General features: G+C 45.8%; 1 protein-coding gene across 1 annotated transcript in view; it reads left to right on the top strand.

The window, feature by feature from the left end:
• The first annotated feature begins 2008 nt into the window (after positions 1-2008).
• Positions 2009-14383, top strand: part of LOC147749088 (retinol dehydrogenase 7-like) — a 246583-nt gene continuing 234208 nt past the window's right edge. Inside the window, exon 1 of the mRNA XM_086966017.1 lies at positions 2009-2147. The gene's annotated coding sequence lies outside the window, so the exon portion shown is untranslated. The remainder of the gene's footprint in view (positions 2148-14383) is intronic.

Here is a 14383-nt window from a genome sequence, read left to right as displayed (position 1 = left end):
GGAGATGATCAAGAACTTCCTCACCTTCTGCACCTAGATAATAGGCCAATAACGCAACTTTTCTTTCTAAACCAAGGTTTGGCCCACACACAGTGGCGTAATTTAAAAACACTTTTTTCCATTTTTCCACTGGATATTGGGATCACCTGGGGTGGTAAAGAAAAAAGGTGGAGGAGTCACACTTTGCATGGTTGGATGCTATATATCTCTGTACTTGCACCCAGGAGAATGCACAAGCCCACTAGACCACAGTAACACTGGAAAAGAAAGGTCTGTTAGCATATACCAGAAGGAGCATACATTCTCTTACTACAAGTTCCCAACCCAACTTCTAGCAGGAACAAATCAGAGAGAGAGATGCTTGCACGGTCCACCCTCCTTTGAGAAGAGAATACAGTGCATAAAATTGAGTGCAGAACAGCGCTGACTCTATTGATTCTTGGCCCTCCTCCTTCTGAATGACACTGCTACGTTCTCCTGATACACCACACCACGCTCCACTCTCATTACTGCCAGTTCAGTCTGACTGAAACCACGCCCGTGGCAGAGAAGGAAAACGAGTTCAAAGGACTGCCCTTCAGTGCATCAGTCATTGGTAGAACACTGGCAAGTTCAATTTCCGCATACTGGCAACGCTTGTACTTCTCTGAGATAGTGCGTGTGTGTGTACTCCGTTCACCCTGGCTGATGGCAATGTCATTAGTAGAACACCCTCTGACGTGTCAGGAAAGCTGCTGCCTGCGCCACCCGCGCCTCACTTCATAAACTCCACACAGCTGAGATCCTCACGTCGCGCATGAACCACAGGCACAGGCTCTGAGGAAAATGTATTGCTCTGATTCCAGTGCCAGGCGTGTTATTTACCACAAGCTGCCCTTACGCACCTCCCTGAATAAAGTTTCCACATTAGGCGTTAATGCGGTCACGCACTACATAGAGCAAAAGTCACTGAGGAGTGTGGGTGGGGCGGAAATCACACGCTCCGGCCATGCTATCACTCCGCGCTGCCCTGGTGCGTGTTATTAGTCACATGGGACGACGTGGTTAAAGCTGTAAGTTCTGCTCTCGTGACTGCCTGTCACCAGCTATCGCAAAAGCCTGAGGTGAGTGAAAAGAGCGTGCGCGAAGCTCACACTTACATGACAATTTGACCGTGGAAAGGCTTCCCTGCTTGCCAGACTGCGACACTCCAAAACGCCTCAGACCACTAGCGACCAAGGATGACAGTGCTAGCTGCGTAGGACGTTATATTCAAAAGACTCGAATTATGCGCGCAGGGGTTGCCGGCAAGGGTCACCTTACTTTAAGTTTGAAGCAGTCGGATGACACCCTCTCCCCGACTCGCAGTCACCCTCGTCAAGTTCCTTTTTCTGTTGCGCCTTCACTCACTACACCTCAAGACTGTGATTATTCCATGACGCGGTGCTACCGGATACATTCAGCAGACATCCGCCTCTGTTTCTTCAAGTCAGCTGATCACCTCTTCGTGTTGAGGTCGCAGAGGGGTTTTTCCCTCGTCGCCAGTGTGGTAATTACCAAGGATGACCAAAAGGCGTGACGTTGGTTAACCAGGAGTCTTTATTTCCAAGATATAACTACTGCGACCTCAGCCACAGCCTAACGCTTCGGGAGCCTCTTCACACACTGTCCCCGGCGCTCGCCTTGGAACGCTGGTCGCGGTGACATTCTAAGTGATGTCACCGCGAGCAGCTCCATCACACGCGGAGGCGCCGGGGGGAATTGAAAGGGAAGATACCACACCCGGTCCACCTTGAAATGTATCTTATTCCAGATTGTTCTGGTGTGTGCTGTGATGGGTGTGTATGTTGTCACATTGGTCCACCAATCACCCTCGCGGCTGTTTGACAGCGACACTCCTCATTGGCTGGTTACCATGAAATGAAATGTTCCATCAAGAGATGCCTGTGGAATGGTAATCATCACACGTACACACCTAATCTTTAAATCTGACTGGTCGAAGCTTCTCACAGTTCGGAGACATCTGCATGGGCTGGCCACTTTTGTATTCCTTTGTGGAGACATTTAAAGACCCAGCACTGCCTGGTTCAGGAGCTCTTTATGGCTGGACGCTGCCTCTAACAAAAGAAGCGCTTTTTCTCATCAGATTTAAGAAGTGAAGAGTGAAGGTAACAATCTCTTCATACAGCCACTTCTTAATTATATTGTATTTTTTTTTTTTGAGGTATTTATGAAGCACAAAGGTAGCACCAAAGGGCAACAGTCGGAACAGGATAGACAGAGTGGGTGCGAGGAAGATAGTGACATGCAAATGTGTTTACTCTGTAATATAGGGGAAGCATTTATGTGAAATACAGAGAGAAGAGGGAGGGGTATAGGCCAGCATGGTCGGTCGGAAGCCTGCACGGAGGTAGATTTGGACAACCTTTCTCTAATACTCCAGGAAAGCAGCGTGCTTAGAGTATGAGGGGAGATTTCTGCAGAAGATCGCTCGCCCCCCCCCCCCCCCTCCTTCCAGGAAGCCTGATGGCATGAGCATTCTTTACAAGACTTGTGTTACGTTCAGGCAGAATATCTGAAGATGACAAACTTACTAAATAGCATTTTTTTTCAGATCGAAGCCTACTAGACTGTCCAACTGCCTGGTTTGCTAACAACATCTTGGGGACATTCGGGAAGCTTGTTATGTTATGAATTGTCCTGATTTTGTATTTAATGTAAAAATGTAGTGAATTTATGTATGTATTTTAAGTATTGTACTTACGACAAAGTTCTTGCTAGAATTAAAATAAGAACATTTGTCATAAAATAAATCATGAAAATTAAATAAACATGCAAATGTTCCTTTGGGGTCTCTCCACATGGGATTAAGTCCATTGATGAATGTATATAAGTTAGGCGGAAAGTCTTATCACTGGTGCCTCCTTGCGGTGTGCAAAACAATGTCATTTTTTTCCCGAGCGCAAAGCATAAAAACAAAATTTAAATGCCTGTAAATGAACTGTGCAGATATTTCAAAATATGAAAAGAACAATTGATGCAAATTTTTGGGTAATTCTGAAGTGTGGTGGAAACACATACAATCAAAACAAATCAGAAATCTAGGTGCTAATATTTCCATACATTATCATTTGTGTGGTGTATACTTTTATCAGTAAAAGTGTATGTCTGTGTAAATGTAATGGTCCTTTCAATTGAAGATGTGTTATCTGTTTTGGCAGTGCGCTACCACACCATGCATACTCCACTTTACGCCACTCCACTATACTCTGCACCACTCCACACTACTGCACTCTACTCTGCACCACTCCACACTACGCCACTCCACACTGCTTCACTGCATTCTACTCTGCACCCCTCCACACTACGCACTTCACTCAACAGCTCTCAATCCTACAGCTGTCTACTCTATGCCAATGAAGTCCACCCCATACTCCTCTACTATGCACCACTGCACTCTTTGCCACTGCACTCTATGCCAATCCACTTTAAGGAGGTCATTATGATGGCTTGCGGATCGGCGTGCGGATCGGCACGCTGACCGGCGGTGGCAATCCGCATGCCATAACTCCCCGCCCAGCTGGCAATCACCCCCCACCATAGTACCATGGCGGGGGCTACCGCGGCAGACTGAATTGTCACGATTGCCTGCAGGGCAGAAAAAGGCCCACAATATGCTGACGGTGATTATGATGTGTGCGGTGGGCATGTCTTTCCATGGCGGAGACTATGTCATGGAAAGGCATGCAGATATTGACCTGTGGTACCCCCTTTATTGCCATACACAAAGTGGCAGTGCACAACATGCACCTTCAACATTGTGGTGGATGCTGTTTACAGCACCACCCACAGCAATGTTAAAGGCAAGAATGAGCCCGTCACCTAATTTGCTTCGTGGGACCGCCGCACATCTGGCAGTCGGTCCCATTTTCAATTACGGTGGCTGGCGGTAACGGTGCCCTAAGTGTCTCTAATCTCCTCCCCACCATTGCACTCTATGACATTGTACACACACATATTACTGTACCCTGAAATAATGTACTGTACGCCACTCTATTCCACTATACCCCATTCCACTTTACGCCACTGTAATCTATCTTGCGCCCCTCCACTCTACACCACTGCACTACACCACTCTATTCTATGTCACTGCACTCTACATCAATTCACTCTAACCCACTTCACTCAAATCAAATACAAATTTAGCTTTATTGGTTTTGGATTACAAAACCATAAAAGGACAACATCACAATATACATCAAAATTATTCCAGAACGACGAGTTAAAATCAATTATTAAAAATCAGAATTATTTTATCATGTTCAGGCTACACATTAGCCATTAAAAACCACATTTCACAATATGAATCAGAATTATTTAAGAACACGCGGTTAAGATCACTTCACTCAAAAACAATGCACTCTACACCAATCTATTCTGCACCACTGCACTGTATGCCACTATACTCAAGGGCGTGGTAAACAGTCAAAATATCGAATTTTAAATATCGAGATGGCAAAATATTGAGTTTTAAATATCGAGAGGACATAATATCGACTTTCAAAAATACAGTGGTACAGAATATTGAAACACACGTAAGAAATATCATTTTTCATATTATTGAAGTTAGTAATATTGACAATCAGAATATTGTTAAAAATATCGATTTTTTTAGTGTTTCAAGTGTTAGTATATGTGTTAAAAGTATTTAATATTTTTGTAATGTATGTTGGAATTTTTTTTAAAGTAATGAATTTTATGTTAAATTAGTTTTGCATATTTTATTTCCGTAGCGGGTTGTGAGCTTATAGGTGAATAGGGTGGGAAGTAATTTAATTTTAATATATTAATGAAGAATGTTTTTGAATTAATTAATTATATGTGAATTAATGTTTGCGTAATTTTATTCCGTAGCGGGTTGTGGGTTTAGAGGGGAAAAGGGTGAGAAGTAATTTCCTTTAAATTAATTAATTAATTAATTAATTAATTAAATAATATTTATGTAGTCAATAATTTATATTATTAATTGTGTTCATTAATTAGTTATTAATTAATTATACATGTATTCAAAATAATTAATAATGTATTGGTAATCATGTTAATTGTGTTTCAAAAAGTTATTGATTAGTTATTAATTTGATAATAATTATTATTAATTATTTTTTTAATATGTTAATTGTGTACTTTTTTTGGAGTGGGTTGAGGGTTGATAGGGGAGTAGGGTGGGAAGTAATTTGATTTTTAATAAATGTTTTAATATTTGTTATTTACTATTTATTTAAAGTTATTTTATAGTGTTAATTGTGTGAATTAATGTATATTTGATGGTTATTAATTGTATTGTTAAATGTTATTTTAATTATGTTAATTTATTAATATTTTACAATATTGGTGGTGATGTTTATAGGGGAATATAGTGGGAGGTAAAAAAATGTTTTTAATTAATTAATTGTTAAATTATGTTAATTATATTGCAGGAGTGGGAATACTAAATGAATTCCCTACGCTATCCAACACTTTCCCTACTGTTATACTTGGTGGAGTGGGATTAGTAAATTATTTCCACCCACTATCCAACACTTTCCCTACTGTTGCACACACTGGAGTGGAAATTGTAATTTTTACCTACCCTCTATCCTACACTTTCCCAACTGTTGCACTCGCTGGAGTGGAATAGTAATTTTTACCTAACCGCTATCCAACACTTTCCCTACTGTTGCACTCGGTGGAGTGGGAATAGTAATTTTTACCCAACTGCTATCCAACACTTTCCATACTGTTACACTTGGTGGAGTGGGAATATTAAATTATTCCCACCAGCTATCCAACACTTTTCCTACAGTTGCACTCAATGGAGTGGGAATATATCAAATTAATTTTTATATTTATATTACAGGTTTATTTAGATATATATGTAATTATAATTTTAATTATGTTTTTAACATTTTCTAATTATATGTAATAATTATTTACTATTATTATTAAGTTAATATATATGAAAAAATAATTATGCATGTTTATTTTTTTTTACATTACATTTATTATTTATTAATTTTAACATTTTAAAAATAATATTATGTTAATTTTAAGACATTAAAAAAAATCGATATTTTTACACAACTATATTTTTGACAACAATATTTTGGTATCGATATTTTGGTACCTACCTGTAGGGAGATAGGAAGTCGATATTTTGTCCATCGATATTTTGACCACGATATTCTGGTACCTCGATATTCTGACTGATATTATGTCAGTGATCCCAAGGGCGTATCTTCAGGGGTGGCAGTTTGCGGTGGAACAGGCGCCCCCAATAATTGTTCAGTCAGGCCACATACACCTTAACTGTCAGTCTGTCAGGGCTGGGGTGAACAAAATGCCCCAGTGACCCCACACGCAAGGACAGACGTCAGAGTTACATTCCATATCAATGTTAACAGAGGAGATGGGGTGTTATTCAGACTTCGAATCTCTGCAGAAGTTCTGATTGTTCCTCTTTGGGCCTACGACTTGTGTACTCGCGTTGATGGTTGTCGGGCCTGTATGCTACAGGTGTTTAGCACTCAGTTTGAAACAGGCAGAATGGCAGCTGCTTTTTGTGGGCTCTCCAGGCGTGTCACCCGTCCATTCCTGTGACTCAGACAGAAAGGTGGGCTTAATGGGCGTGCCAGGGGCAGGGTTAAACTGAGCACAACATTGATCCAGAGACAGGTACATTATAATTCTGCATATTAACATTACTTTGTTTTTGTTATAGTGCGTCATGCCTTTGGCAGTGACATTCTGAATTGCTGTATTAGAGGGTGTTCCCAGTGGGATATTCTCAAGAACGTGTTATAATTATCGCAAAATTAGCTTTCAACATCGCAGTCTATCACAGGAAAATTACGCAGTGTTAACTAAGTATTCACAACACAGCGGTAGCATGCAATTGTATCACGAGAACGTGTCAAATGAACGCAACGCTGCAAAAATGCGAAACACGAACGCAAAAAAAAGCTGCGATGAGGCCAATCCCGATACAAAAATCAGCAAAAACCAGCGACAGGCCTGGAATTCAAAAGCGTCAGGCGGGAAAAATCACCATAAAAGTAGAAAAAAAACAGACAAACAAATTTCAAACAACAGCGAAGCACAATGGATGTTGCCGGAGCAAGTACAGAGGAAAACTAGAACCCCACAAGCCCCTTGGAATACCTGCCTGGGACCTCGGGATCAGGGAAGGCCAAGGAGAAGAAGAGTAGGAAGAAGCGGTTCAGCTTACAGGAAAACAGGATTCTGATAACGTAGGTGGTAGAACACCATCAACAACTGTTCGTCACCTCCACTGTGCCATTGGCAACAAAAAATGGACTATGGCAGACCATCGTGGACAAGGTGAATGCAGTGGGAGTGCTGAAGAGGACAATGGAAGAGGTCAAGAGGCGCTGGAATGATGTCAAGCGCAAAACCAAGCAGAAACTCCCTAACAACCGGAAGGCAGCAATGCAGACTGGAGGTGGGAGCCCAGCGCCACAGGAGGAGCTGGACGATATGGAGGAAATGGTGTCCACAGTCATCAGTAGGAGATGGTGGCAGGAGTTGGGGGAACGGACACTGATCAACATGACCAGACACAACAGTACCAGGGTAAGTAACAACCAGGGACTGAGGGGACAGGGGGATATGGGCATAATGGCACACATGTACAATTGAGCTGAGCACATCTGCGGACAAACCATGCCCCAGCCCCCAACTCCCACCAAGAGACCAATGTACTCAAGTATGCAACATCTCAGCACTGCATAGGCACAGAAGTCAAAGGCACATTGCGTGAAATAGAGAAGAGGCAGTATAATCAGAGCTAAAGCGGCGACTCCCCCGAAATGCAGCACACACACATAACATGCAGAGCACATCAACACTGACAACGATGTGGTACAAACCGCAACACATCGACAACAGAACAGAGGACACAACTGGTGCCAACTGGGTGTAGACACTGGCCAATCACATTTGATATTGCCGTGAAATGTGAGTTGGTAACGTACAAGTACAAACACACATACGTCATGTTGTCGAAATGTCCACTGTCCCCCATCAAATAGGCAGCACTTCCCAAACAGCCACAATGTACACAGTCATGCAGTCTGTATGAAAACATGTACAATGCGACAACATACATGTGGACACATTGTTGAACTACTTCTCCCCTTCACATTGCAGAGGGACAATCAACACCTCCTGCAGAGCACCCCAAACCTCTCTTCTCTGATGACGAAGAGGACCACCACAGCTTCGACAGTCCACCTCCAGGAGCAGGGCAGACCCCACCCCCTGCACAGAGCACACAGCAGGCACCACCCACCACCATGGCTGCCTCCCAGGACCCCCACCAAGAACACATGGCCTTCCAACGCCGTGTGTTGGGATGCCAGGAGAATCTGGCTGAAAAGGAGCGGTGGGCTTCGACCGCATGGCAGACAAACTAGATGCCATATGTGGGTGTCTAAGTCCCATCAGAGACCCCTCACAGTCCCTAACGGACACCCACAGTCCACTCCACGCTCTCCAATAGACCATGGCTGACATCACTGGAGCCCTGACTCAGAGAATAGAACAACTGTCCAGTCAGAGTGACTCCAACAATGTCACACAGGAGTTGGGAAACATGCAGAGGTTAATGGAGACCATGGAGCGGGCGAATGCGGAAAGAGCGGCTGCCACGGTGGCACACCAGCAAGTGGTAGCTGGGTTCCTCAATGACCTCAAGACTATCCATGCTGCCACAAGGCCTGGTGCTGATGCATGCTGCTGCTAACACTACATCCACATCTCCGCCCCCTCAATTGTCAGTGCCACACACTGTGGCAGACATTCCACATCCGGCACCAGAGGTGACACTGCCACACAGTGCAGGAAACAGAACACCACCACCCACACATGAGGCACATGCAACAGCAGCGAATGAAGATGCGGATGAACCTGCGTTCATGGTATGAAGGACGCAGTAGCATTCTTCTCTGCCATGTGGCCAGTTTCTGCTTGGTCCTGCCCTCTGCATCATCACCTTCCACTCTCCCCCAATGCACTCTGCGACATTCACCTTGGACCTCGACATGGACTGCCATATGCAGTTTGATCGCCAATGACACAGCAATCAGACTGCGGACTGAACTCTTCATCTTCCCTTGGACTTGTCATTCCCTGAAGGACTCTGTTGGCCCTCCACGGGGCAACATCGTCATGTGGGGTTTCATGGCCCAGTACTGCTCCAGATGCAACACTCCACTGAATGTGCATTAAACATTCCTAATCACACAGATGGGTCATGTCTATGGTCTTTCAAGTGTGGAAATATGGATGAATGTAGGCTCAGTGAATTCCTCTAACGTCCATGTGGCTCATGTCATAGAACTTGGGTCACGGAGTGACACATTGCCGAATCTGGTCCGGTGGCGCAGACACAACAACAGGGACACAAGGATTAGTTACTTCCTTATCCTGCCTAGGATGGAACCATGGAACAATGCCCAGAGCCCAGGGGTCACTGTTCACACCCTTACCCCTGACTGGCATATGCCAGGCCAGCCCACTCTGTTTACGCTCACAGGGGGGGGGACAGCGCTACATGTCCCTGGTCTTCCCCGTAGTTGTCTGCTGATCACAGGTCTAGTTGTCAGCATGCCACAGCCACTCCCTCACGGCTGGTGTACACCCACACCACACCCATCCAGCACATGCGCCACAGGACAATAAAAAGGGCTGGGCGCACCGGCTTGACGCCATTTCCACTCTCTATCTGGGTGTATCTATGTGGTGTTTATGTAGGTATGAGGGCCTAGGGCCCTGCAACATCACATTCCCACGGCCCGGAGGTGACATGATGGCGTCCGCACCATGATACCCAATGTTACAGGGTCCATGACTTGCGGGGCACAGACTTGGTGGCACCGGAAACAGTATGGTCGGCAAAGGCACACCGCCACGAGACGGTGACTTTCGGTGCAATGAGGTAGGGGCACCTTAAGTGCGAGCGGGTGTGCAGCCTGCGATGATGCCCCCTCCAGGCAGTCCAGACCTCTCAGGATTTGTGTGCCCTGCTGGACCACAGTGTAGGCCAGAGCCAGCGGGCAGCGGGGGCCTATGGCCACGTGGTGTCTCCTCCCGAATCACAGAGTTCGTGGCACCTCAAGGGCTGAGCGGGTGTGCAGCCCGCAGTGATGCCGGGTGCACTGGTATGTCCTCTGCCATGGCGAAATCAAGACCGAGAATCAAATGTGAGACCTGGTGGCCTGCGTAGTAGGGCTGCTTGATGTGGAGGGGGTCATGTTCACGGACCACGTTCATGGGGCTTGCACCGGCACGTGGTGGGCCCTCATTGCGACACACCGGTGGCGGAAGGTGAGAAGTGAGGCCTGGGTGCGCAGGGGCAGGCATGCACCGCTGGGCAGCAGGAGGGGCTGGGGTGCAGCTGCCTGGGTGCCCAGGGGCGGGCATGCACCTCTGGGCGGTGGGAGGGGCTAGGGTGCAGCTGCCTGGGTGCACAGGGGCGGGCATGTACCGCTGGGCGGCTGGAGGGGCCGGGGTGCAGCTGCCTGGGTGCGCAGGGGTGGACAGATGATGATGTCGTGTTTAATTATTTGTACTTTGCAATTCATGTATCTGGACTATGTTTCAGATGAAAGATCTGTTTCAAATGTGGGACCTGGTGAACTGCACTACATACCGGCACGTGGTTGGAGACACACCGGTGTCAGCAGGTGAGTAGGGAGGCCTGGGTGTGCAGTGTCGGCACTCTCTCTCCCTGCCCATCTCTTCTGTTATCTGTGTCTCTCTTTCCTTCTTTCTCTCTCTCTCTCTCCCTCTCTGTACGTCTTTCTCTCTCTCCCCCTCTCTGTCCATCTTTTTCTCTCTTCCTCTCTGTCTGTCTTTCTCTCCCCCCCCCTCGGTCCATTTTTCTCTCCCTCCCTCTCTTTCTCTCTCCCTGTATCTCTCTCTCTCCTTCGCTTTCTCTCTGTCCTTTGATGAGCGCAAGTCACATCTTCTCATCTGGATTTTTGTCTTGCAGGCTGTGACCTACAGATTGTCCCGAGGAGAGCCACCATGTGTCTTCATTAAATTCTGTTTATTTGAATAAATTTTCGTTTGTTAATTTGAAGGTGAACGTGTGATGCTCATTTTTGTAAGGACACATGCATTTCACCAAATATGATTGTACGACATCAGGCGTATTATTTGGTACATGTTTCATTTAGTTGATGTGGTAAATTCAGTTCCCTCTCTACAATTCAATTTTATATTGTTTCACTATATTCACACACCCCTTCACACACTGCTTTACAGTTATCAACACAAGGCTACCTTCCACACACCCTTAGTTACACTGGGGCATCCGTCTAGATTTTTCACACTTAATATGGATGCAAGAGTGCCCTCCTTGGTGTAAGGAGTCCCAAGTGATGACAAGGGCGGCACCGAACGATAACTGATGGGTTCTTTTACACTCTGGAAGTATCACTTATTTTTTTAGATTAAGCTTTAGTTGGGATTGAGTTGGTGGTCAGACACTTTTAACAGCCTGTTTATTTAGACCCACAGTTACTTTGTGTTTTCTTTTGCAATAAAAGGATACATTTCTTGAATGTCTCAACCATCAGTTTGCCCTGTGAGAGCCGTCCGTAGCCATACCTTACGACCGACTCCGTCCCGGAGCCGACCCGTCCGTACAAGGAAGTACGATGCCTAAATGTGCCCGATTGCCGACTGAGCCGTAGGCTCTGAAATCAGCCTCATTTCCCGTACGAGCCGGAACCATAACCGCAGAATTCGACTTGTCCAGAAGCATTCAAAAAGCAGTTTCCTGCCAGGAAATTACGATGCGCACATTCTATACGCCGAACCGTTCGCCACTGACGGCACGTCTCAGCATCCGGAACTGGAGTCTCTTCGCGTCATTTCGCACCACAACATGGACAGCGGGTATGAGACGAACCAAGCATGTATCTGATTGCGCCTGTCATCCCTGCACTGTACGTTTATGACAGATTCAACAACAGGAATCGACGCGTACCACGCAGACGGCAAGTACAACACCCATAGGGGGTACATAGCCATAACTACCAGCAGGAACAACCAATGGAGGGGGTGGGGGAGGGGTCCCCATCATTACCAGCAGTGCCTAGCCCATATGGGGTGGATGCCTATCACCATCATCAATCTCCAGCACATAGGGGGTGGATGCCCAGTCCTTGAGCCTCGGGGGGATGCCCATCACCCCCAGCAGTCCAAATCCACTTGGGGTGGATGCCTATCACTATCAGCATACTCCACCTGCATGGCTGTGAGTGCCTATCACCCCCAGCATTCTCCAGCACATAGGGGGTGTATGCCTAGTCCTTGAGCCTCAGGGAGGATACCTATCACCCCCAGCAGTCCAAATCTGCTTGGGGTGGATGCCTATCACTATCAACATACTCCACCTGCATGGGTGTGAGTGCCTATCACCCCTAGCATTCTCCAGCACATAGGGTTGGATGCCCAGTCCTGGAGGCTCAGGGGGGATGCCCATCACCCCCAGCAGTCCAAATCCACTTGGGGGTGGGTGCCTATCACTATCAGCATATTTCCCCTGCATGGATGTGAGTGCCTATGACCCCCAGCAGTCCAAATCCACCTGGGGGTGGATGCCTATCACTATCAGCAGTCCCACCCATATGTCTTCTAGTACCAGCACCCCTCACCCTACCATCATGCCAAGATTGTGTATTGTGTGTGAAGTACCTGCAACTGTGACCAAAAGCTGATTCTGGCATCATGAATCCATGCACATTGTGAACGTAGCATCAATGGTGCCAACTCCCACCCCACCGCAGGGATCCAAATATGAGTGCCTGTCCAAAATTGATATACAATGCTGCTCTGCATGTCAGATTGCTGGATGTAACACCTCAAGCAGTGTAGTGGCTAAGTAGTGGGTGTGTTGCAAATAAACATACATCTGTGGAGTGGAAGTGACCTGCGTCGACTAACATCCCTCTGACATGTGCAGAGTAGCAGTGCACATGGAAGCTGACAATGCCTCCAATGTACAACTACACAATGTAAGTAGTGCATACACACATATGCACACAAACAGACACACATACCAAGGAATCCTGTGTAGATTGCAGCCATCAGGTAATCAAGACCCATACCATGGCATCCATGGAACATAATAACCATGAAGAATGCACCGAATGATGAGGGAGGAGTGCCAGGGACAATGCGGCAATACCTACACCCGAGTTGCAGGCAATGTCCAGAAAAGACATATCAAAGCATGGGTGAAGTTGCCCAAACACAACCAGCCAGACTGCAAAGGATCCAGCTGAGGCGGGAATCTGTGTACCCAAGTGATTGTTGACTGGATGGTGCCAACTTTTTGGTGACTGAAGAGTCTATTTCAGATATACCCTTGTCCTGATGAAGCCGCAAGAAATGAAAGGCTGAAACGCGACTACGTCGACAAAACTAGGAGGAGTCTCGTCAATTGTGAAAATGCTTTCCTTCTAGTTAGGGCGCCTAAAGATATGAAGAGGGTAAGAGGTGTGATACCTCAGGCGCATAGGTGACGTCCTCACAGTGTATTACTCTGAATAAGGAGTGTACATATGTTTGAATAATATTTAAGGGTTTTTGTAATTGTTGTATATAGCGTGTTTTTGTATTACATTGTGATTATGAATTATATGTGATTTATTGTCTTTTCATATGTGTTGTACATATTATGTTTGATATATATGTATTTGATTTTTTTGCGTATCCAGCACCATCCTATGACATGTGTATTTTATAAAATTATGTTTAGGTAGCTGTAAGAAATGTATAAATGACAGGGTAATTGATTGTGCCTTGTGCATAAATAAAATAGTTGATTGATCCCTCCCTGCTTCTTTTCTATAATACATCTTTGATGTTCTATGCCCAGGTAGAGGAGGGCATTTGGGCATACCCCTATTTTTCGTAGATTGCACACCAACAAACAGCAAGAGACAGACCCACTCCATCAATATCCACAAGGAGCCCACATTGTTGCAACTGTAGCCTGTATGATGAACCCTCTGCGTGTAACACTTTGGATGTACACTCTACTGGTGAGCACAGACACATGTGGGGTGTGCTTTCTGTGGCAGGTAGTGTCTGCAAACTGACATCACACTCACTCAGAAAAATAAATGGCCATGTGCTGTGATGTCAGCCCTCCATGTATGTAGTGTCCTAGACATGAGAACACTCACATATGCCCACTCCTGATGCCAGACACCTCCATCTGCACCAATGAGCAGCAGCCATTCCCACAGGTACTGCTGACATTGCACATAGACCTATGAAAATCACATGGGTGGAGGGGGGATCAAAGGTGTACAAACACATCACACATGAC

This window comes from Lissotriton vulgaris, chromosome 1_1 (genome assembly GCF_964263255.1).
Source record: "Lissotriton vulgaris chromosome 1_1, aLisVul1.2, whole genome shotgun sequence".
NCBI classification, from domain to species: Eukaryota; Metazoa; Chordata; class Amphibia; order Caudata; family Salamandridae; genus Lissotriton; species Lissotriton vulgaris.
This window is presented reverse-complemented; position numbering and strand designations above follow the sequence as displayed.